Here is a 25724-nt window from a genome sequence, read left to right as displayed (position 1 = left end):
CATCTAGTTTTAATATTCTAAACATCGATGCCGCCTTTTGCCTTTTCCCACCATCATTTAAGCCACATATATTCACTGTCGCAACCCTTAACGCCATATTTTGTTATATATATTCCGTTCTGTTGCAAGTTTTATCACATTACAATTCGCTCTTTTGTGTTGTTTTTCCATCTTTGTCAAGTCTTTTCCCACCCCCCTCTCACCCCCCCTTCCCTCCCACGACTGCCCCTCCCCTCCCTTGTACAGGCAAATAGGTCAATCCTGACCTATGTGCTGACTGCTAGCATTGTAGCGTCGCCCTCCCTCTCCCTCCCAGTTATTCCAGAAAACTTAGTCCATTGACCATAATACATATGCCATAGACAGTGTCCATATTAATCTTCCTAATCTCTCCTTGCGTTGCTCTGTTAACTCTGCGAGGTATTCCCCCGCTTTTATCTCCGAGAAAAACATCCTAGTGCGGCCGCCCATGATGACCTTAAGCTTTGCCGGAAACATCAGAAATGCTTCTGCTCCTTGTTGCTGTAGAGGGGTTATTAACTGTCTTAATCGCCATCGCCTCTCGACCGTGACGTGACAAAAGTCTGGTCTTGCGAAAAAGGTAGCCCCCTCTGCTGTTCTTTTGGAGTCTGGTCTTGCTTTTTCTATCACCTCCTGCCTTGCCAGAAAATTGCCAAAAAATACTAACATTGCCCTAGGCATATTGTCTTGAGTCCCTCCTTGCCTTTTTTTTATTGTCAGTGGGAATCTGTGGGCTCTTTGTACCTCATCTTCCCAGCGCCACCTAGCCTCTGGGAAGGCCCCTTGTAGTAGCCTAATCACGTAGCCCCTAGCGTCTTGCCCTTCCACTCCTTCCTCCAGTCCCAAAAGTCTTACGTTGTTCCGTCTCTGACGGTTTTCGAAATCCTCCACTTTCCATTGCAAGTCTTCCACTATCTCAGTCTGTTCCTTTTTAAATTTATGCCAATCAGTTGCTTCGTCCTCCAGTCTTCCCGTCCTTTCCTCTACCAGCTCCACTCTCCCCTCCACTTCCTCGTATTTTTTGTTCATCTTCCTAATGGAGGCTTGTATTTTTTTGGTATCATGCCTGGCTCTACGACTCTCTGCCCTAGCCTCTCCCTGGATTTGCTTCAGCATATCGACTAGTAAGTTCAAGGTGGCATGATCTCTCGGGTCAGCTTCCTCCCTGACACCGTCCTTTTCTTGTGCCCCTTGCGTCTCTTGCAATCCCTCTAGAAAGAGACCCGTTGTGGCGGAGTAATCCCACATAAGCTTTTTGTTTATTTTTGCATTCAGGCTGCGTTTTATGGCTGACTTTTTCTTCTTCTTTTTTTTTGCGCCTGATATATCTGATTCAGTGCTTTCTTCTTCCTCAAATGATAAATCAGTGGTCTCTAACTCATCTCCCTCACTTGTTGAGGTTGAGCCTTCATTAACAGAGTAAAATGTATCCCCTTCACGCTCTTTCTGTGAGTCTAAGCTCACCATACTTCCCCAATTTACTTCTGGTCTTACATTGTTACTAAGCTCAGCCTCTACTTGCAGAAGTGCGTCCATCATTGAGGCATTATTTAATCCTTCAATCTCCTTTAACGTAGGCCCTCCATTACCTTTTACTCCACGGAGTTTCCTCTCCCCCAGGCAGAGAGCTGTGCCCTGGGCTGTTGCAGCTGCCGCCTCCTCTGCCTCCGCTGCTAGGTCTGACTCCCCAGGCGTTCTATCCTCCTCTGTTCTGGGCGTGCGCTCTCCTGTGAGCTCCTCTGGTTGCTCGGCAACCCTGATGCTTCCTTCCATGAGGAGGTTTTACTTCGCGCTGCGCCCGGTTAGAGAAACGCCATTGCTCTCTGGCTGTCCCTCATTCCGCGCTTCCATCTGCTCACCGATCCTTGTGAGCCTCTCAGCGCCGCCTCCGCTGCCATCGCCTCCGCTACCATCGCCGCCCATCGCCTCTGCCTTCTGTTTCACCATGATGGGTGCGGGTGCGAGTCCCGTTTCTGCCGCAGCCCCCGAGCCGCCAGGTAGAGCCGCCATGAGACCGGGCTTCCAGACGAACGTCTCGGATAAGGTAGATTGCCTCAGTGCTGCTTCCTTTTCCTTATCTTTGTTTATAACGCTGATATTTTTACTGCTCTGTTTATTTTCTGTGCGCTCCACGGCACTGGCCTGTGCTTTTGCCTCCGCTTTTTTTTCCCTCTCAATCTTTCGCTGTTGCGCTTTCTGTGTGGCGCTTGTTGCAGGAGTGATTTTCTTACCTGGTACCAGAGTTTTTGGGATGGCCCCCGGTCCGGTGCCTTCCTTGGATCGTGCCACCATTCTTGTTTTTTCCCAGTTGAGGACTCCTGTCCAGCGTCTCTTCTGTGCCTCACTCCAGAGTCTTAGTACTGTCCAATATATTAACCACATAATCGCCTTGGTTTCACCGCATAATTCCTGTCATTAGGTCCAACTCAGCACCCTGTTCAGGAGAGGGAGTATAGCACGACTGCTCCCTACAATGTACTAGCAGCCATCTTGCCCCAGGAGTTAACTTTCCTGATTAGACAAGAAGGGATTAGTTTCTGACAACCATAAAACATGACAACTTTGCTCCCTCAGAATAAGAGTGTATCTCTAGAGTCGTGTGAAAACAATAGACAGCTATTTCACTCAGTCAAGTGTGCATACTTAGTTTCACCAGAGTGCAGAGTAAAGAGAGACGGGCGTTTTCAATAAAAGGTGTTATTTATTGAGCAGTCTTCTTTCTCATGCAAGAGAAATGAATTGCCACAATTGCAATACTCATAGTAAAGTAAAGTGCGTACAGTAAAAGGAGTATTATGAAATAATACTGTAAAAGCATTGATATGGTTTCTTAGCCATATGATACTTTAAAATAGATAAAATATATACATACATATATACATTGACTAACGTACTCAACTGGTGCTTCTAAATACGCCTACACTGGTGTACCTGACCTAAGCCTAATACGTTGGAAGAAGTAAGTAAGTAGCAGTTCAAGTTAAGTTGGTTTTGCCAAGAATCTGACTCAAGAATTCTCTTTAAGAGTTTAGTCAGCTCCGTACCTGGGTAATAGAAAGCAGGAGGTCTGGAATCTCTCTCTCAGGACTCGATATCCCAGTAACCCGCGAGGGTATCTGGAAACACCGGAGCTGGATTTCTCGGCAGGAGAAAAGACAGCGTCTCTCTCAGTGCGTCAAAAGGGAGGGGCGGCGTCCGTGGGCTCTCGCATCAGCTGGGCTCTCGGGCAAGTAGATAGCCGCTCTGCTCCAAACCACTGTGTGTTTGCTTAAGGCAACGTTGGTATATTTATACCTGAAAGGTGCCGGGTTTGACGTAAGGTTGGACATAAGACGTCAATAAAGATGTCACTAAGAACTGGCCGTTCTTACAGTGCTCACAGGAGTTCTAGGACGAAATCAAAACAAAAGCAATGAGGATTTCCCAGGTTGCTGGAGGTTTGGTTTGTTTAGAGAACTCGTTGTGCTTTCTAGGAGTCCGGGGAAGTAGCCTTGCTTAATGTGGACTGCATGGGCTATGACTAAATATGGATATGATTCTTATGCCTTTATAAGGATATTATTTATTATAACCATACAAGGGCATAAAATAGAAATATCAAATTAGGTTCCTAGATAGAAACACAATAATCTCAGACGTGATCATTTACATGTGTGTGCCTTATTGCACATATGTTGGTGTAGTGCGATAGGGTTTGAGGAGATGGGGAGATAGATCAAGCGTCAAATCACTGGCAACTAAGACGTGAAATTTCTTAAAAGGGAGTTCTATTCTGAATGTAGTACATCATCTCTATATAGATATGCAGTGAGTGTCTGTATATGGTTTGTGTGTTGTAGTTATTAACAAGTTTGTTTGAGAAGTCACCCCTACAGATCAATAGGTATCTCCATTATGAGGTGTTGTTACTTACCATTGAGCTGTACAAAAGGGGGTGGTGATGGACGGAGCATCTGAATCAATCAAACACTCACACCCAGTCAAAAGATCTGGGTTTAATCCATCACCGTTCTTTAGCCCACTCTGCCACCCCAGTTCAGACATGGCTATATGCAAATCAGTCTGACCCTGTGCCTCATGGGAACAGTCCAGCCCGAACTGCCAAACCATGTCTTCCCTGGACCGGAAACAAGCTTCCAAGGACCGGTTTCTTACATTCCAGCCGTCTTCAGCCCGGCTTGCTTGAATCCAGTGGCAAAGTGAGCAAGGGACTCACGTCTGAGCATACCCTGCCACACTTATGGTGGCCAAAAGCGGTACAAAAGGGGGTGGTGATGGACAGAGCATCTGAGTCAATCAATCACTCACACCTAGTCAAAAGATCTGGGTTTAATCCATCACCGTTCTTCAGCCCACTCTGCCACCCCAGTTCAGACATGGCTATATGCAAATCAGTCTGACCCTGTGCCTCATGGGAACAGTCCAGCCCGAACTGCCAAGCCATGTCTTTCCTGGACCGGAAACAAGCTTCCGAGGACCGGTTTCTGGCATTCCAGCCGTCTTCAGCCCGGCTTGCTTGAATCCAGTGGCAAAGTGAGCAAGGGACTCACGTCTGAGCATACCCTGCCACACTTATGGCGGCCAAAAGTGGTACAAAAGGGGGTGGTGATGGACGGAGCATCTGAATCAATCAAACACTCACACCCAGTCAAAAGATCTGGGTTTAATCCATCACCGTTCTTTAGCCCACTCTGCCACCCCAGTTCAGACATGGCTATATGCAAATCAGTCTGACCCTGTGCCTCATGGGAACAGTTCAGCCCAAACTGCCAAACCATGTCTTCCCTGGACCGGAAACAAGCTTCCAAGGACCGGTTTCTTACATTCCAGCCGTCTTCAGCCCGGCTTGCTTGAATTCAGTGGCAAAGTGAGCAAGGGACTCACGTCTGAGCATACCCTGCCACACTTATGGCGGCCAAAAGCGGTACAAAAGGGGGTGGTGATGGACGGAGCATCTGAATCAATCAAACACTCACACCCAGTCAAAAGATCTGGGTTTAATCCATCACCGTTCTTTAGCCCACTCTGCCACCCCAGTTCAGACATGGCTATATGCAAATCAGTCTGACCCTGTGCCTCATGGGAACAGTCCAGCCCGAACTGCCAAGCCATGTCTTCCCTGGACCGGAAACAAGCTTCCGAGGACCGGTTTCTGGCATTCCAGCCGTACTTAGCCCGGCTTGCTTGAATCCAGTGGCAAAGTGAGCAAGGGACTCACGTCTGAGCATACCCTGCCAACTTATGGCGAACAAAGCAAAACCAAAGGTGGTGATGGACGGAGCGTTGATAATAGAAGCACTTACACCCAGTCAACAGATCTGGGTTTAATCCATCACCGTTCTTTAGTCCACTCTGCCACCCCAGTTCTGACATGGCCATATGCAAATCAGTCTGACCCTGTGCCTCATGGGAACAGTCCAGCCCGAACTGCCAAGCCATGCCTTCCCTGGACCGGAAACAAGCTTCCTAGGACCAGTTTCTGGCATTGCAGCCGTCTTCAGCCAGGCTTGCTTGAATCCAGTGGCAAAGTGAGCAAGGGACTCACACTCTGTCCATCGCCACCCCCTTTTGTACCATATTGATTAATACAGACATGATCCTGCACATAGGATTGTTGCCATGAATCCTGTAATATGTTCATACTAGCTGTACATTTGGTTAAGGCATGCTATGATGCATCACCACAGCAGAACATGGGACAGTATTGCATGGGTTTAATGAATGTGCAGATTTTTGAATTGCATATGGAAGTGAGCAAATACATAGAATAGCCTTGCCAAACTTTGCTTGGCTTTGCTGCCAGATGCCTTTTGTCATGGCTGACCCTCTGGAAAGATCAAATGACCATAACATTGCATACAGCCAGCATTTTGATATAAGCAGAGGTAGCCTGGGATGTAGGTAAATCTAGCTTTTGCTTCCGGTCAGATACTATGTTAAAGATCACTTCAGGTGAGACGCAGTATCCTGCAATCACTGCTTCATTGGACATCCCAAAGATGTTGCTTCTTTACCTGCACACACTTGTTCTCCTACTTAAAAAACTGTTTCTCAATATGAGAGGCAAAGCGGTAAACACATTCATTGACATTACACAATTGTTTGCTGTGTGAGTTCCATTTGAATGTTGCCAGCCCAGATGTCATCTGTAGATGGGTGGTGAAAATTCAAACCAATCACTCCTTGTGTTCCCAGGTGCGCTTAAGTTTAGAAATCCTTGTTATAAAATTCAACAGCATCAGCATTAATGAAAAACATATTGGATTTTAAAAGAATGTACGAGCATTACACTTGATTTCCTTAAAAGTTTCTAAAACTATTGGATGTTGTTAGAATTGGGGGTCTCTAGTTGGCAGGGGTAGGTACCACTGTCCAAATAGGATCCCTTGCTTCTAGTCAGGGTAAGGAGGAAACCCTCTGAGATAACCCCTGCTCACCCCCTTGGTAGCTTGGTACGAGCAGTCAAGGCTTATCAAAGGCAATGTGTGAAGTATTTGTACCAAAACTCACAGTAACACAGTGAAAACACCACAAACTGACTCCACAACAGTTTAGAAAAATAAAGGTATTTAATCTAAACTACACAAGACTAAAACGACAAAAAATCCAACATTCAAAGTTCAAGAATAGGGTTGCAAAAGGCATGATGCGATGATTCTCGGGGGCTGCGACGATCTCCGGGGCGATGATGCGCGATCCAGCGGGGATCTTCCTCTCGCAGCTCCTCGATGCGATGGCTCTGCAACGATTCTCGCAGCAACGTGATGCGGTGATCTCACCCAGTGGCGACAGGCTCTGCGACGATTATCGTAGCGGCGGAAATCTTCCCGCTAACGAAGGGTGCGACGTCTTCAGGCAGTGGCGACAGGCGCTGCGACGATCTCGGTCCTCGTAGCGGCGGGAATTTTCGCGCTCAGCCGGGTTTGCGACAAAACTTGCAGACATTTCTTTAAAAGCTTAGTTTCCAGCTTCCCAACAGAGGGACAACTTCCAGAGGCACCACACATGGGCCACACACTCCAGGAAGGACAGAACTTTCTCAATAGAGTTCAGGAAAGCTGGGGGTGAAGTCCTTTTGTTCCTGGGACTTCTTAACAGGGAGCCAGCTCACCACAGGCCCTTGGAGATTCCTTCAAGCAAGAGGACACAGCACAAAGCAAAGTCATTCCCCTCTCCTTGGCAGCAAAGCAACAGCAGGTCAGTCCAGCAGAGCAACAGCAGGACAGTCGTCCTTTTTCAGTTTCAGCTTTCTCCTTGGCAGAGGTTCCTTCTTGATTCCTGGATGATCTAATCTTCTGTTGCGAGGGGTCTTGTACTTATACTCCTAAAAGTCTGTGTTCTCTTTGTGTAAGTGTGCCCTGAGCCCGGTCTGAACCAGTTCTGGGTGTTCCTTGAGCACTTTGTTTTCCTGGCTTCTCCTTTCCTTTTAGAGTGAGGGGCAGGGTCATCAGCTGCCCAGCAGGAGGTGGAGCCAGCATTGTGGAAGGCAGGCACAGCCCTATTCAGGCCCAGGTGCTATCTCCTCCCACCACTCAAGTTGCAAATGCAGTCATTCAGACTAGGGCTGACCCAGCCAGCCTCCTGGGGGCTCCCTAGCCCCTATCACTCTCAAACCAGACAGTCAATTCACAAACAGGCCAAGGCACACAGAAAGGTCAGACAAGCGAACAGCTACTTTCTAAAAGTGCTGCTCTCAAACACAGGATTTAAAAACAACCCTTCCTAAAAGATGTGTTATTAAATTCTGAGTTCAGGGATACCAGACTTTTATGTCCTATTTTGTTCCTATGGGAAGATATGCTGGTAGACACTTTAGCCAGCATCCCCCATGATAGCCTATGGAGCAAGATAGCCTTACAGCAGTGAAAAGCGAAAATGGCTGTAATTCACTACCAGAGCATGTCACCTGCACAAGTACATGCCCTACCTTTCACATACACTGCACCCTGCCCAAGGGAGTACCTTGGGCCTTCCATAGGGGTGACCAATGTGCACAGAAAGGGAAGGGTTAGGCCCGTTCAGTGGGTACACTGACCAGGAGAACATGGCAGTTCACAGACTGCACACAGGCACTGTGGTGGCAGGCCAGAGACACCATTTTAGGGCAACACATGTGGGTGGCACAATCAGTGCTGCAGGCCCGTTAGTAGCATTTGACATCACCAGCCCTGGCACACTCAGTGTACCTTACTAGGGACTTCTGGGTGATACAAATATGCCAATCAGGTATATCCAATTACAATAACAATTTACACAGGGAGCACTTACACTCTGACACTGATCAGCAGTGGCAGAGTGTCCAAAGCATCTAACCAGCAAAAACGAAATCCAGCACAGCATCAAAAATACAGGAGGTAGAGGCAAAAAGATAGGGGGAAACCACGCCAAGGATGCCTGGTCTAACAGATGTTAATTAAAAAATATTGTTCTTTTAATTTCAAATTCCTTCTTATAGTTATTTGGTGGCTTCATTATTTTCTGTGTGTTGCAGTACCGTGGTTGGCCATGTATGGGGCTGAACTTACTTGCTGAAGTACATTTAGTACTGTTTTGGGACCTTTTTGGCTGTTGCAACTTTGAAAGTACAGTTTGTGAATAGCAATGGGCTTACTCTTTCGTGGGTGGATGTTTGTCCCTCTGTAATATCATTATTAACCCTCTCTTGACCTCTCCCTAACCATCCATAAAGCCATAAAGAGATCTCTGTCCCAGTTGCAGAGATTTTCATACAAGTCAACCTATTTTATAGTAAGTTGTCCTCATTTTCCAGCCACTCCCTCATTCCTCCCATGCTCACTACAACAACATAGGTTGACTTGTATGAAAATCTCTGCAACTGGGACAGAGATCTCCACAGAGAAATGGTAGTTGCTTCTGTGGCGGAGACCTCCTCAGATAAGCTAGCGAATAGCATTTTGTAGTCTGTAACTAGTACTATTGTAGTTCCACTGAATGCACTACAACTTGCAGTTTGTGAATAGGACCACTTGTATTTGTTTCCTGTGGCAAAGATACAGCATAATTCAAAGTTTCTGAGCTTGGAATTTTTAGCTACTGTTTGGAACTTCAGTGGAACGTACTCGCACAAACCACAGAGCACATGTGCCTTTGTCTCTAACCCTTTTACTCACCCTTTCATGGGATGTGCAGTGTTCTACTCCAGGTGAGTGTGTGCACATGTAGGAGAGAGGAAGGGTTTTAGGACAACACACATGACGTCTTTTTAATTGTTGCTTTCCTTGTTTAGGTTGCTTCATTCAATCTGTCCTGAAGAAGACCCATGTGTAAGGGTTTGAATGACCTCTTTCTAGGTCAAAATTTCGACAACCCCACTAACTTTAGCATGGATTAAATTTGTATCCTTGCAGAGGGAGTTGATTGGTTCAAGCACACGCCTCTTTTCCATGGATATCCAATAGGTTCTCAACCAATACTATAGACAGGCTATATGCAGTTGCCAGCGTGCACTGAAAACTGGACATTTGCATTAAAATTGTTATTGTATAAATATCATTCCACGGTCACTTCTGTATAAAACTTTTTTTAGCACTTTGTTTCACAAAATGGAGCAGCTATTACGTTTTGAATTATGTAGATATATTATAAATGTTTTAAATATGTTGAATTGTTTTCATTTATTGGCCCGCGTGTTGTACTTTTTCATGTCTCTCTCCTCTCTCCCTCCTATTTTGATCTCTTACAGGAACAGTATACTATGATTAATTCTGTGTGTTATGTGACAATTTATCTTTTGTATATTTTCTTCACTTTCCATGTTGACCAATTTTTTGTTTGTACCGAATTGTACCCAGGTCCCACAGCCATTTTGGGTAATGCCATTATTTTGTGATGGCTCTTTTGATCACTGTAATACAACTGGAAAATAAACTGTTAAAAACTTGGCACTCGGGGTCCGCGCGGCGATTCAAGATGGCCACCTCTTGTGGAGCTCAGCTCGGACAAGCTGCGCTTGCACACGAAGGGATTGCTTCCTGGCAGCTTTTTCGAAGGAAAATGACGGATTCGGCTGTCGGAAATGGCTGGGCGTCATCGGGCAAGTTTCCGACCTGGAATACGGTCTCATGATTGCTATTTTTTGCCGATTTTGCTTTCTATCACGAGCGGCCGACATTTTGTGTTTTTTCTTTCATGCAGCGTTTTTTTTTCCCTCTTCTCTCTTGCTACAATGTGGTTCCCTGTTGTGCCTGCATAGTTAATACTTTTCTTCACTGCTGTAGAGATTTGGATTATTTTTGCCTTCCATGCTGGATTGGTGACTCCTTCAACTTATCTCTGTTGTGGCACTTTCAATTTATCTCAGCACTGTTTTTATCCATAATGACTATTTAAACCAATTCCGCAATAAAACAAAAAGGGGTGTAAGTACATTCTCTAGCGCTCTCTGTCTGCGTAAGCTAATTGTTTTAACAGTTAGGTCATTGTTACTTAACCATTCTTTTAATCCGCTCCTCCAGTGCTCCATATTTCAACGCCTTTTGTTGCTGCTTGGTGCGGATTGCCTTTTGTTCTCTGGTCAAACAGGGTGCTGTCTTGCTTCAAACTGTTTCTTCACTCCTCCTCTTCAATATCATCCATTACTCTTACCTCATGCAGAATTTTTCCTGTGACATTATTTTCAATATGGAGACTTCTCATTCATCCAAGTCCCATGGCACCTCTTCTGGAGGCCGCAAAGAGCCTACTGCATCTTCTGGTAAACGCATCAAGAAGGATCCACCTTCTCCGTCAAAGTCAATGCTTCCTCTCACACTAGAGGACATCATGGAGGAATTGCGCCTCATTCATCCTTTTATGACTGATACAGTCGCTACTCTTCAGAGGTTGGACGATAATGATCCAGCCTCGATATGAGATTTACTGATGTGGAACAAACGTTTAGTGATGCTCAGGATGTTATCGCTAAAGTTGATAGCCTTACCAAGGAAGTCAGCCAGCTCAAAAATACCACAAATGACTTGGAAAAGCGCAATAGGTGCAATAACCTGTGCATATATGGTATTCCAAAAGGTTCTGAAGGGTTTGACATATTTCTTTTCCTGAAAACTCAAGTTCTTCAAATTGTTGGACTACAGATTTTAATATTCAAAGAGCTCATCGTCTGAGTCCAAAGAATGCTTCTTCTACTTCTAAACCTAGAGGCATAATTGCTTATTTCCTCCTATATTCAGACCTTATGATGATTCTTAATGCAGTTAAACAACACAAGCAGATGCTATGGTCTGGTTGTAAAGTTTTCTTCACCCAAGATGTTTCTAAACCTACTGTGGGTCGACTGAAAGAATTCCTAGATCTTCGTCCTGCGTTGAAAACAATGAATGCACGCTACGGCCTAATCCATGCTTGTTTTTTTAAAGTAACTTGTAAAGAAAGAACTTATAGCTTTGAAGATCCTGCTGATCTACCAAAGTTCATTCATACTCACAAAGGAGAACCTATGGAATTGAGCAAGCCCTAATTTTTTGATTAATGACTCAATGTTTTTTTCTGTTAGTCTTATTTTAGTAAGCAATCCATGAGTTATGATGTTTTCCTTGTTTACCCTCTCCCATGTCTCACAGGTCTCTCCGCTGCAGCTTCGATGTGCATTGTTTTCCTCTATGTTGTCCTGTCATCTATAATGTGCGGTCTAATCCTGCTGCTGTTTCCTTAAATGTTTGGTAAGTCCCCTTCATTTCGTCTTCTTTGGTCTTCCGTTTTCAGACATCTCTTTCAGATTGTTTTTCATGATTGTATGCTGACCTGCTTTTCGCTACTTGGTCCCTCTTGTTTGTGTGGCTGTCTTGTTCCCTGCCGCCCCACTCCCACTCTAATGTTCTTTGGTGACTTGTTCTTCATGGCTAAAGCCATCTGGCTTTTTGTCATCCTCTTTGCAATATCTTTTTTGGGGTATTATATTTCCCTCCTCATTATTATTCTTTCTTCTCTCTCACTTTTTCTTCCTGATCCCTCCTTTTTCTCCTCTTCTTTTCATTGCTCTCTTCTTTCCTGTCCCTTTCTCTTCCCTTTCTTTGGCACCATTTCTATTATTTCCTTTGTTCTTTCATCTTCCTTTTCTTCATACCAGTATATGATTTTCCACAGCTCTCGTAACTTGATATGATTTATGCTCTTATGGTGTTTATATGGTTCAATATCTTCCCTTTCCGTTTCTCATTACTCTTTATATCTTTATACACTCTGTCTTTCCTTACTTTTGCTCCTTTCTTTGTTACCTTTTTTCTATTCTCTTTATGGCAAAAATTTTCTTATTTATTCCTTTCTATATACTCTTCTTTTTTATCTTAGCCTATTATCTTTTATAGTTCTCTCTCTCTGCTCTCGTTTCCTGTTCTGTGGTGGCCATATGGATCAGTTAATTTTCCTTTTACTCTTCTTTGTCTTCAACATTCCTTTAACAATTTTTCAACCTTTTTCTCTTTTCTCCTATTCTTTTCTGAATGCTTTACTTTTTCTTGCCTATCCTCATCTACCTTCCAGGAATGAGCGGTCTTCGCATTATCTCTTGGAATGATAAAGGTATTCACAATCCTAATAAAAAGCAACGTGTCTTATCTCATTTAGCGAGATTGAAATGTCAAGTTGCTCTCTTGCAAGAAACGCACCTTACTTTACAAGATCTGTCTTTATTGTGTAAACAATGGGTAGGAGAAGCCTTCTGCTCCCCAGCAATTAACAAAAAAAATGGTGTTATAATTTTGTTTCATAAATCGCTGACTGTTCAGTTACAAAATGAATTTTATGATACTAATGGTAGATGGTTGTTTTTAGATACTATTGTTAATAATGTACAACTTGCCTTTTGTAATGTTTAAGGCCCTAATGGCACTGACTTAACCTTTTGGAATGATTTTTCCACACTCCTCTCCTCACATGCAACTGATGATTTAATTGTGGGTGGCGATTGCAACCAACTCCTGGATCCCTTTTTAGACCGGAAATCACAAACAAGATATGTTCCCAATAAGATGCAAAAATCCTTTAACAAAACCATCTCCTCTAGAGGCCTCATTGATTCCTGGAGAATATCCCACCCTGACTCTCTTGAATTCTCATTTTTTTCTCCAGTACATGCATTACACTCTCGTATTGATTATATTTTCCTCACTCAACATGCTTTCCAATTTATGACTAACTCAGAAATCGGTTCCATTCTTATTTCAGACCATGCCCCCATTATTTTAGACATGGATTACCCCTTACCCATTCCTACCTCTCGGCGCTGGGGTTTTAATAACTCTCTCCTCTTAGACTCCCAGTTCATTGATCACTTTGAGCTTTTCATGGAAGAATTCTTCCATGATAATCTTAACTCTACCTCAGACTTTCACTTTATTTGGAAGGCCTTCAAAGCCACCGCTAGAGGTTGTATTATTGACTTTGTATCCCGAAAGAAGAAAAAAGCCCTTGCACATTCATCTCACATCCTTAAACAAATTAAAGAACTTGAACATCTTTACTTCACTACTAACTCCTCTGACACTCTTTCCTCTCTTATCAAAGCGAAAATTCAATACAACAAAAATTCCGGGTACTCTGCTTCCACTAACCTTCTCAAATGTAATGCTAAAATGTATGGCGGGCGTAACAAAGTAGGCAAATCTCTTGCGAATTATCTTAAAATTAAAAAACAAAAATCTAAGATTATAGCTGTCAATGATTCTCATGGAGTTCGTCAGTCCACTAATGACAAAATCCTTGACTGTTTTGTCCAATACTACTCTTCCCTCTACACTCCAGAATCCACTCCTTCTGTCGTGTATTTCTATAGGTTCTGAATCGATCCCCCTATTCCTGACCATATTCTGGTTAACCTACCTAGCTAGTTAACTAACAGTCAGCCCATGAGGCAAGAAATCCCCCATGATGCAGATACCGTTATCTGACGCAGTCACACTACGGCACAGGAACGTGTTATCTGATTAGGTCATAACGCTTGAGATCTAATTAGACAAGCGACATTCCTCCAGCCCCTGATAAGGCATACGACGTTCTCATAACAAATCAAACCTATGACAACCTGGATAATCCGTGCGGCCATTGTTTTGATTTCACAGAGAACTTTAGTAAAGAATGTGCTAACGAGCAAGTCGTATGACATCTTTATTGACGTACCTATGTCCATCCTTACGTCAATCCCGGCACCTTTAAGGTATAAATATTGCCGACCTTGCCCTATGCAAACACACGCGTGGTGACAAGACGGAGCAGCCATACTTGCCGAAGCCGAGAGCAGAAGCAGACCCCGCAGGCAGCAGCCCCGCCTTCCTGACGCGCTGAGAGACGCGCTGCTATCTCAAGCCGAGAGACCCAGCACCGGCGCTTCTGGGCAGCCCTCGCAGGCAGCCTGGAATATCGAGAGCAGAGAAAGAGATACCATTCCTCATTCATCCTAAATTCCAGGTACAGAACTGAATAACCCCTCCTAGAGAATTCTTTAGTTATTCACTTGGCAAAAACAAACTTAACTTAAACTGTAACTTTCTATTCCCGCCCACGCATTAGACTTAGGTCAGGTACACGGGGTAGGCGTATTTAGAAACACCAGTTGAGTACGTTTAGTCAAATGTATATGTGTATGTAAATATATTTTAATCATTTTAAACATCATATGGCTCAGAAACCATATCAATGTTTTTACAGTATTATTTTATACTATTGCTTCTAATGTATGCACTTTACTTAACTATAAGTATTGCAATAATATCGATCCATTTCTCTTGTACGAGAAAAGAGACTGATCAATAAATAACATCTTTTATTGAACACGCCCGTCTCTTCCTTTTCTCTACATTCTGATGAGACTAAGAATGCACGTACTGACTGAGTAAAATAATTGCCTTGTGCTCACACGACTCTCGAGATTGACTCTTGATTAGGGGAGAGCAAAGTTGTCATGTTCTATGGTTGTCAGAAACTAAATCCCTTCTTGTCTAATCAGGGGAGTTCATCCTTCCTTGAACATTCGAGAAAGTTTCTAGCGAACTCTGAGCTTAGCTGGCAAACCCAAAAATTAAGTCTAGTATCGACAGTAGTAGACCTAGTTAACGTCTGGCCTAGGCCTTTATTGCTGTAGGTACTATTCCAATGCGCAGAGCCTATTGGGAAAATAGGAGCTACACTACATGGCGCCCAACGCGTTTGGAAAGGGCGATAAAACTAACGTAAGACATTTAGATTAACTCAGTCGTGCTTTCTCACTCAGACCCCTTCTCCCAAATACTCCAAAGACGTCTGGAGTGGGTGAAAGGTTATTATATCCTCCAAAACCTCGCAGGAGGGAACTCCTATGTATGGTTCTTGGTCTAGTCAACGTTGAAGGATAAACAGTTCCAAAATATTGTGCATCTAATCTCTGTTTCCATAAAGAAACCTGATCTGCAAATAAAAATAATACCATCCTGTCAATAAAATGGGAGACAGTGATGGAGAAAGAGAGGCAATTAGATTAGCTACTGAAATAGCAGCAGCTGATACTACAGCACTCGATGCAGACCCGGATATAATACTCATCCAGGTCGCCAAAAGGAGAGCTATAACTCTAAAACTTATAGAAAATGGACTGACACCTAGAGGTGGTACAGTCATATTCGTAATCGAGGCACACGAATATCGGCAGACAGAGGTATACTATACATGGATACATTTTCCAGCAGCAAATGCTGTAACAAAGTACTTCCACTATTACAAAGTAGAGGAACCTCCTAATGAGTACACTCCTTTCGAGGAGGTGGAAGTACCACTCAAATTCCAAGAGCATTTGCTCTTATTTGATGGCGCCCTAATACATAACAATCACATTACAAGGCTCGGTCCTTTAGGAAGACCAGGAGCAACGTGGCCGGTCCTAGCCGGATACACACCACATCCAGACATCGAAAGAATGCCTGCAGCAGAGCTGTTAATACAGCTAAAACAACTACTAAAAATTCACAGACAATTAGTTCAGTATGTAATGCGGACTTCAACAATTCAGCCAGCGATTAAACTTCCACAGCTGACCCCTCACCAGGGGAACACAAATAAAATTACACCACAGAACATCCAATCCTGCCTAGGTAAAGTTCCAGCTAAACGGGAACAAATACCATTCTGGTTGGCACAGAAAATTACCCAAATAGAGGCGGTGTTTCCTGACACCACCCCGCTGGAAAAACACAGGATTCTGACTATATGTCTCCCAATGGGAATCGCACCACACATTGAGGACTGTGACACTTGGGGTACAGTCTTTGCTTCCATCTATACAAAAACGCACGGTGTTCCATCCATTTCGGTAATACCAGATGTGCTAAAACAAATTCAAGATGAATACGGTCCAGAACCTGCTTTAACTCTTGGTATGAAATTACTGAAAGACTTCAAGCAAGTCTCGGCTATATTACTAGCCAACATAAAAGGTGAAGCAGCAAACGTGGCGATCCGCCAGAGGTTAAAAGAGACAGATATAGCAGACCAACCAGCTGAAATTGCCAGAATCATAGAAAAATCCTATGAAGAACTAGGCAGAGATAGTCTAGGTGGAATACCAGTAAAACCGCAACTGACTACAAGTCCAGAAAAAATATTTTTTAATAGTAATTCACCAAAAAAGAACTGGGATGGAAATAAACAATCCAATCCTAAAGAAAAGAAATTCCAGTCCAGAGGAAGGTCTCCTAGGCGAAGAGAGAAATCTCCAAACCCGAGACAAAGGTCACCTCAGAGTGAACCCTCTGGGAATAGATATAACCTTAGAAATAGGGATAATATTAAAAAACCTGATAGATATCAAGACATTGATACACGTCCCTCTCAATCTTTTCAGAATTCCTCGCAGAAATCGGAAAGAAGAGGACGATCAGAAGAGCACGCCAAGTCCAAAGACAAGGAACCTGCTCAACTGAAAAAGAAATCACAATTTCCAAAAAAGAAGGTAGCCAGTATCAAGGTAGTTAACAATGCCGAGAATACTGAGGACACAACTGAAAAACGGAGAATGGGCTCAGACAATGCTAGACAGCGCAGCAGAGGTGAGCATAGCTCGCAAAGTCCTTATGAATCATCTGGAGACAGTGGACACGAATGAATACCTTCAAGTGGAAACTGCAGACACCAGAGTTAGCAAGCCCCACAAAATATACGAGATAACATTACGTATAGAGGGAGATAAGACTAGGAAAATAAGGGGACTATTTTGGGATAACCTATCCAAGGGCTATGACATCCTTCTAGCTGAAAAAGACTGGCCACCGGAGTTTGTCAGGGAGTGCCCTCATGGCGAAGAAGTAATTATGCCTGCCTTCTCGAATCAAATACCGATTCATAAAAAATATACACTTGCTAGAAAGTGGGCAGTGGCCTTAGCACCTGCTTTATATAAAAATCATGTAGGATGGGATGAGGATTCTCCTCCTCACAAAGTCCAGTTAAAATCACAACCTACTGCACAAAGGCAGTACCCAATTAAGCAAGAAGCTAAAAAAAAAGTAAATGAAATACTAGATCAGCTAGAATACCAGGGGGTGATTGAAACTTGCACCTCACAAATGAACAATCCTTTGTTTCCGGTCTCCAAACCAGACAATTCATATCGTCTAGTTTTGGATTACCGACACCTTAACACATGTTGCAAAACTTTTGCAGTGCAAAACTCACACAGTGCTGCACTAATGAATAACATAGTGCGCAAAAAATACAAAACAACCTTGGACATCTCCAATGGATTCTTTTGTCAAAACATAGCACCAGAGAGCAGATATTTAACTGCATTTTCAGTAAATGGCACTCAAAAACAATTCTGTCGGTTAGCCCAGGGGTACAAGAATAGCCCGGGGGTATTCTCAGCGAGAGTAACAGAATTACTACAACTATATGATGATGAAGCATTATCTTATGTCGATGACATTTACTTAACAGATGATGACTTGGAGACTCACTTAAAAAGAGTGAACACCATAATACTTGGTTTCGCTGCAGAGGGTTACAAATTCAACTTCAAAAAGTCCAGAATTGCCCATCTGACGGTCCTATTCTTAGGATATGAGTTATCAAGTGAAGGCAAAAGCCTGGCAGACAATTTCCTAGAGAAATGTGCCGTAATCCAAGCTCCTAAAACACTAAAAAACCTACAGTCAATTCTAGGCTTCCTAAATTTCGGAAGAACATATATTGCAAATTACGCAGAAAGGGTCAAACCCCTTTACGATCTAATTAAACCAGACTTTAAAAGATCCAGTTGGACTCAAGCACACACAGAAATTTTGAGATCCTTACAAACAGACATGCTAATTAAAACAAAATTAGAAACCCGTGATAATACACGCAACCTTGTGATCCGAGTCATCCCAGGGAGATACGGATTCACATACCTAACCTCTAATGAGGGAGATAAGGTACCAATTGCATTCAAATCACATTTGTACACAAAGCCTGAACAGAGATTCAACAACAAAGGAACAATTGTTCAAGCAGTTCAAACCGCAATAGCTAGAGAAAAAGACATAGCTGACGGTAGACATATCACAGTCAGAACAGCAGAATCAGCCTTTGAGGCATTAACAACACCGTGTAATTTACCAACAACAACATTGGATCCAGAATGGTTACAATGGGTAAATTCAATCACAACGGACAAAGTATATTACTTCTTTGATCCAGAACTAGAAGAATTAAAAAATCTAAAATATGAAAAAACGTATCCTCTGCCAATCGACATTCTGCCTCTACGACATTACGCCTGTGTAATCTATACAGACGGACATGCTCAACCCTCCGTTTGGGGAGAACATGCATACAATCCCACATGTGAGATTACAAAAGAAGTGTGGCACGGAGGTAAACTAAGACCTCTATTAACAAAATCACACTCAGTAGAAACTAATTCAGAACTACAAACTGAAATAATAGCTTTGAAAATGGCGCTAGATAATGCGGATCGCGAATTCCCGACACTTATAGTGTCAGATTCATATTTCTGCGTCAAAGCATATAACAAGGATTTGCAGACATGGATTCAGAACGGTTACAAAGATGACACAGATGCACCAATAAAGCAGAGATTGCTCTGGGAACAGGTAGCTCTTTTGAAAAAAGAACTACCAAAGACTCACGTGACACACTCACTGAGTCATCAGCGTGATGGCGTTCACGTTGTAGGGAATTCATTGGCTGAAACAGCCGCAGCGGCAGCCAGTAAACCGGCTCCCGTAGATCGAAAAAAGCGTACATTAAAATACATTGACGGCGAAACATTGCTGGCAGTAAAAACGTCATCAAAAGGCGACTGCTCGGCGTTACCGATCAACTATCCACTCAATTACACATACATCATAGATGCAAACTCCATTCCTTTTGCTCGAATCCCTGGAGTGGGGGATAGAGTGATTCCAAACATGGACAGGAGAAACTTGTTAATCGCAGACGCACACATGGGCGAGGGTCTCAGACACCTTAAATTAAAAGATTCTCTGGAAGAATTACAATCACGGTACTGGTGGCCAGGCATGAGCCTGCACTACACCATGTTTGTAAAAAACTGCCCAAACTGCAACAGAGATCGCAGTGGGGAGAGAAGCAGTTTAATACCTCGTCGTATCAAGGCAGATAACATCACCACTAAAAAGAATGGCTTGCGATTAACATATACAGGCTAGTTCCCACTTATAATGTAGATCCACAGCACTCGGCTGACGTCCGGACTGTTATACAAGATTTGCGAGTCTAATTGGCATATACGCTAAGAGCATGCTACGTTCGACCATTTTTTTTTTTTTTCCTTTTCTCAGGCAATCCAGCCTGGGGGGGGAAAGAATGGCCAAATGAGCACAGCCCAGCGGGAATCTTCTCACTTCCTTCCTGAGGGTATGGGATGGTGTAAAGAAAAAACCAAGACAGAAAGCAATCTATAATAGAAAGGATATTAGGTTCGGGAGCTGGGTGGGTCAAACATCTAATAAGTGTCCAACGTAGTCTAAATAACTTGCCAAGAAATTCTCTGAAGGGATTCAGTCCGTACGAATTATTATTCGGAACTAGGATGTTGATCTCTGACCTTGATAGTCAGACTTCAGTGGTAACAGAAAAAAGCTTTGATGTCAAAGACCGTTTGGCTATTTTGCAGGACTTAAACAAAACAAGAAAAGACCTGAGCAACATACAGTTGAAAGAACAGCCAACGACCACTGAAGAATCACCACCTGTCCCAGCAAGACCTGTCTGGATTCCAAAAGTCGGGGATCTAGTCAGGGAGAAGATCGCGGTAAAGAAGGAATTTGGGCCTTCTTACAGAAAAGCAGTTCCTGTATTGTCTGTCAACGGGACAAGATCAATTGTACTACCGCCACTTGCTGGAAAAAAGGAGAACCGAGTTGTATCCATCGACCTGGTAAAACCACAACATGTGGCCGATAACCAACAGTAGGCCAAGTGGACTCCCAATAAGTAGCAGAACACCAAGGTTTGCTACCAGTACAGAGGTCCTATCAAAGAGGCTCATCACATTCGAAACGCCTACAGAAGAACAACAAGGACTATGCAACAATGCAATAGAACTTAGACCTCTGAAAACCCAAATAAAGACATTTAGCAGAGACACACCAATCTATACAGAAGTACCAAGTGAAAATGCGAGAAACAAAAATCCTGAACCAATTGGAACAATTGACAGAACTGCATCCGGTTACTTCATCAACTTCGATGATTCCTCTGAAGGCTTCAGCGAACAAAAGACACAGCCATCATCAAAATCCTTTAAAGACAAAGCTAAGGAACTTTTGAAACAACTGAAAGAAACATATCTAGTTTCTCCATGGATTGAATTTTGGGTGGGTTTTGGTGCATTTATCCTCATACTTTGGCTCATCATGGTATTTACCTTGGGACGCTTCATTGAGGGAAAATATGCTAAAATGGACACAGCAAGTCAGAACATCAACTTGGTCCTCAAACCACACACATCTTCACACGTCGAGAAAAGAGAACTTTCTTCAGAACTTTCTTCAGCCAACTTCACAGCAATTCCAATATCTGGTGGGGTAGCCTGGGACAACACTGACTATGAAATTTATGGTCCGGTCGAGATCCTGAAATATCCACACCAAATCAAGATCTCCTTGAGTGACTTTGCAAAACCGAACTCATTTGCTGATGATTGGGACTTTGAAAGTATAAACAATATGATGTCTGACTTAGTAATGTCTGCTAAATTTACAAAACATGATTATTTGCAGGGTTCTACAAATTATGACAGCATGTACTGCTATAACCATTATGGTAACCATTTCTTGCATAAATCTGCACAACCTAGAAATGTTTTAAATTTTAATCAATGGGAACATTGTGCTACACCTCCAAAAGGGAGCTCTAGAACCGTGTATGGCAAATATTCATATTTTTCAGGTTTTAACATAACTAATGCTGAAACATTTTATTACAAATTGTCAAACAAGACAGGGATGAAAACCATGATAACCAACACAAAATTGATATATTCAGATTCTTTCTTTGAAAAAATGAATACTTTTGGATTTGATTATTGGGACAAACATGTTGATTTGAAAAGTGTTTGGGGTACAAAAGAATGGCAAGTACAGGGTATAGAAGCCTTGTTTAGAGCCTGCATGATCCCAGAACAAATGATATTTTTAAATGACACCATTCAACAAACCACCTGTCTTGGCTTAGCCAAAATCAAAGATTTAAATAACCTGTCTATTCCAAAGCCAATAATGTTTAGCAATAACTCTGAAACAGATGAAGAAATAGACATAAACCATATACTTAACCAAAACAGAACACATCCTGATTGGAAACAATGGTTGATCTGGCCCACAGATACAAATAACTGTCAAGATAGATTCCTGAATAAAACACAGGGTTTCAAAATGACCAGGCCAGACCCTAGATATCCCCAAAGACATCACCCAGGGATAATAACAACCTACAGTGTGGGCAAATTATGCCTTCAATGGCTACAAACTTCCACACTGCCTGAAATTAAGCAACACCTAACTTTACTTACTGATGGTGCTGACTTGCGTGATTTCATAATGGGACCACGCAAACAGCGTCAAAAGCGTTTCATAGCAGCCTCTGTATATGCAGCATACAATGAGGCCTGGAAGGTTACTCAAATTGAGACAGCAGAGAGAATACGGGAAATTGACCGTATTAATTTGGAAAAATCACTTTCTGTAGTGGACAATGGGTTAATGACTCTGTCCTCCAGAATTTTTTCATTGGACAGCATTGTGTCTTCAGCAATTGATATATTATCGCAAGACTTACTGTTATTACAACATGGTCAGTCACAATTGCGTTCTATTGTACAGCTTGGCTGGACGTTACAAAATCTGCGTTCAGGCTATGTGCCTTGGCGTTTAATCAACACAACGTCACTATTCCAAATCTTTAACCTTACTGATAGACAGATCGGTATGGCGCAGAAGGGTGCTGATTATACAATCTTGAGCATTGAAAAACTAGAAAGATTACCGTTGACAATGTCAGAACGACCTGTCAGTGAATGGATAATCCACGGAATCATAAATATTCCAATCTCAACCTTCAGGTTTCAATACTGCCAAAAATATATACAGGCTGGCATGTACGAGAAATTGGGAAAGGGGTACCTTAAAACAACATGGAACCTGCCCTATTCACATGCATGTGTCAGTAACAAAGGACAGAAAGTGTTTCTTAGTGGCAACAATTGTGCTATGTCACTAAGCGGCACGCTTCTGTGTAACGGTATTAGTTTGCACGGAGCCTGTGAAGGGAATTCATACAACCTTTCATGTCACCAGCAAGGCGCACCTGCAACTGAAATAGAACCATTCTTTCAAAGACTCTATAATGGGAGTTACATTCTTATTGTAGACCGCAGATGCTGTAGTCTTATGCCCGGGACTCCTTATCTCGTCACTACGACGGCGAAGGTCAAGTGCTGTGGACGTTCTTTGTTTCCCAGCTCCTTTCCAGACAGGGAGGCAAGGGCATGGCCCGGTCTGAAAATTACTTCTATTCGAATAGACACTTTAAGCAGAATGAAAACAGTGCTTCTTCAGACGCCTACAAGGCTCACGTCATCTAAAGAAACGTATGATCTACAAGTCGCAAGGACGACTGCAGAGATACATACATTATTATCAACTAATTCCCCCGTACATTTCGCGGAAATTCTGAGCGAAATCTTAAATATTTCTGATACCACTGGGGTCTCAAAGGTATTTAAGACAGTATTTTCGATGGCATTAACACCATTCAAAGCCATACTGGGTATTTTTCCAGACTTCGTCCATTCGATTTTTGGCGGACTTCCCTTGATCCTGGGACTAATTGCAGGAATCCTATTCCTAGTCCTTATTTTTCGTTATGGCAACCCATGTCACAGATCAAACTCTCGCGACAATGGAAGATACGATCCTAGCCATTGGATACCGGGACCGGATATCAAAAATCCTGGGACTATCCCGGCTTAGAGACCTAAACATGACTTGGTTTCTATCATTTCGACCAATGTGGCAAAGGTGTGTTTTACCTGTACTAAGGTGTCTGCTATGCGGAGAAGAATGCGTGTTAGACACCTGTCTGACGCTACAATCGGATGCGCCGGCGGATGCAGATACACTGTTGGTTCCTACCAAGGTTCACGCACTGTGCTGCCCTCAAAGGCTGCCAATTCTGATGACGGCATTCCTGGAATCTTCACCACTGCGATTGAAGAGTAGTGAAGTTCAAGATGAAAGCAGCATCGAACAGGTACGACCTTCTGTCAGCAATGCAAATCAGAATGTCAATGGAGACAATCATGCGCATGAATGCATGGTTACCCCTATTTCCGACTTAGAGGAACTTTCCCATGAAGCTGTTGACAGTTTTTTCGAAAGCCTGAATGATATGATGTTCTCTCCGGAACAGAAATAGAGACTTTTGAGTAAACTCGCACACGGCGTTCCCTGAATTCGGCCTTCAACTTTAAAAATAAAGTCACATGAACAATTACAATCCAGTTCACGGACAGCAACCTTTTTCAGCAAGCCCCTAAAATATTTTTCTATATATTTTTTCCCGGGACACTGATTTTCTGCTTAAAGTAAGAGACTATTCCTAGAGAACTAAGATTTCTATTTTAGATACTTTATGGACTTTATAGACTTTAGCTGCCCGCTGGTATGTTCGCAATAGATTTTATGTGATGAAATGGTTTCGACTTTTTTTCTGTATAGCCATATTAAGAGCCATTTCATGTGTATTTCTCATATACCAACAAGCAATAATGCATAACAATGCGTGTTTACTTTTGCATTTAATTCATAGCTTAAGTGCATACAATATATATGACTGCAATTTTTCAGTATATTTGAAAATTTCGAAATGCATTTATGTATTTTGGGGTGGTAAGGTATACACTATACTCTATAGTATGTTGTACTATGTTATACTATGCATAGATTAGTAGATATGACCATAGTTAGCGTGGAGTGGGTGTCGTGTATTTCTATAGGTTCTGATTCGATCCCCCTATTCCTGACCCTATTCTGGTTAAACTTACTAGCTAGTTAACTAACAGTCAGCCCATGAGGCAAGAAATCCCCCATGATGCAGATACCGTTATCTGACGCAGTCACACTACGGCACAGGAACGTGTTATCTGATTAGGTCATAACGCTTGAGATCTAATTAGACAAGCGACATTCCTCCAGCCCCTGATAAGGCATACGACGTTCTCATAACAAATCAAACCTATGACAACCTGGATAATCCGTGCGGCCATTGTTTTGATTTCACAGAGAACTTTAGTAAAGAATGTGCTAACGAGCAAGTCGTATGACATCTTTATTGACGTACCTATGTCCATCCTTACGTCAATCTCGGCACCTTTAAGGTATAAATATTGCCGACCTTGCCCTATGCAAACACACGCGTGGTGACAAGACGGAGCAGCCATACTTGCCGAAGCCGAGAGCAGAAGCAGACCCCGCAGGCAGCAGCCCCGCCTTCCTGACGCGCTGAGAGACGCGCTGCTATCTCAAGCCGAGAGACCCAGCACCGGCGCTTCTGGGCAGCCCTCGCAGGCAGCCTGGAATATCGAGAGCAGAGAAAGAGATACCATTCCTCATTCATCCTAAATTCCAGGTACAGAACTGAATAACCCCTCCTAGAGAATTCTTTAGTTATTCACTTGGCAAAAACAAACTTAAACTAAACTGTAACTTTCTATTCCCGCCCACGCATTAGACTTAGGTCAGGTACACGGGGTAGGCGTATTTAGAAACACCAGTTGAGTACGTTTAGTCAAAATGTATATGTGTATGTAAATATATTTTAATCATTTTAAACATCATATGGCTCAGAAACCATATCAATGTTTTTACAGTATTATTTTATACTATTGCTTCTAATGTATGCACTTTACTTAACTATAAGTATTGCAATAATATCGATCCATTTCTCTTGTACGAGAAAAGAGACTGATCAATAAATAACATCTTTTATTGAACACGCCCGTCTCTTCCTTTTCTCTACATTCTGATGAGACTAAGAATGCACGTACTGACTGAGTAAAATAATTGCCTTGTGCTCACACGACTCTCGAGATTGACTCTTGATTAGGGGAGAGCAAAGTTGTCATGTTCTATGGTTGTCAGAAACTAAATCCCTTCTTGTCTAATCAGGGGAGTTCATCCTTCCTTGAACATTCGAGA

This window comes from Lissotriton helveticus, chromosome 8, assembly GCF_964261635.1.
Source record: "Lissotriton helveticus chromosome 8, aLisHel1.1, whole genome shotgun sequence".
Classification (NCBI taxonomy): domain Eukaryota; kingdom Metazoa; phylum Chordata; class Amphibia; order Caudata; family Salamandridae; genus Lissotriton; species Lissotriton helveticus.
This window is presented reverse-complemented; position numbering follows the sequence as displayed.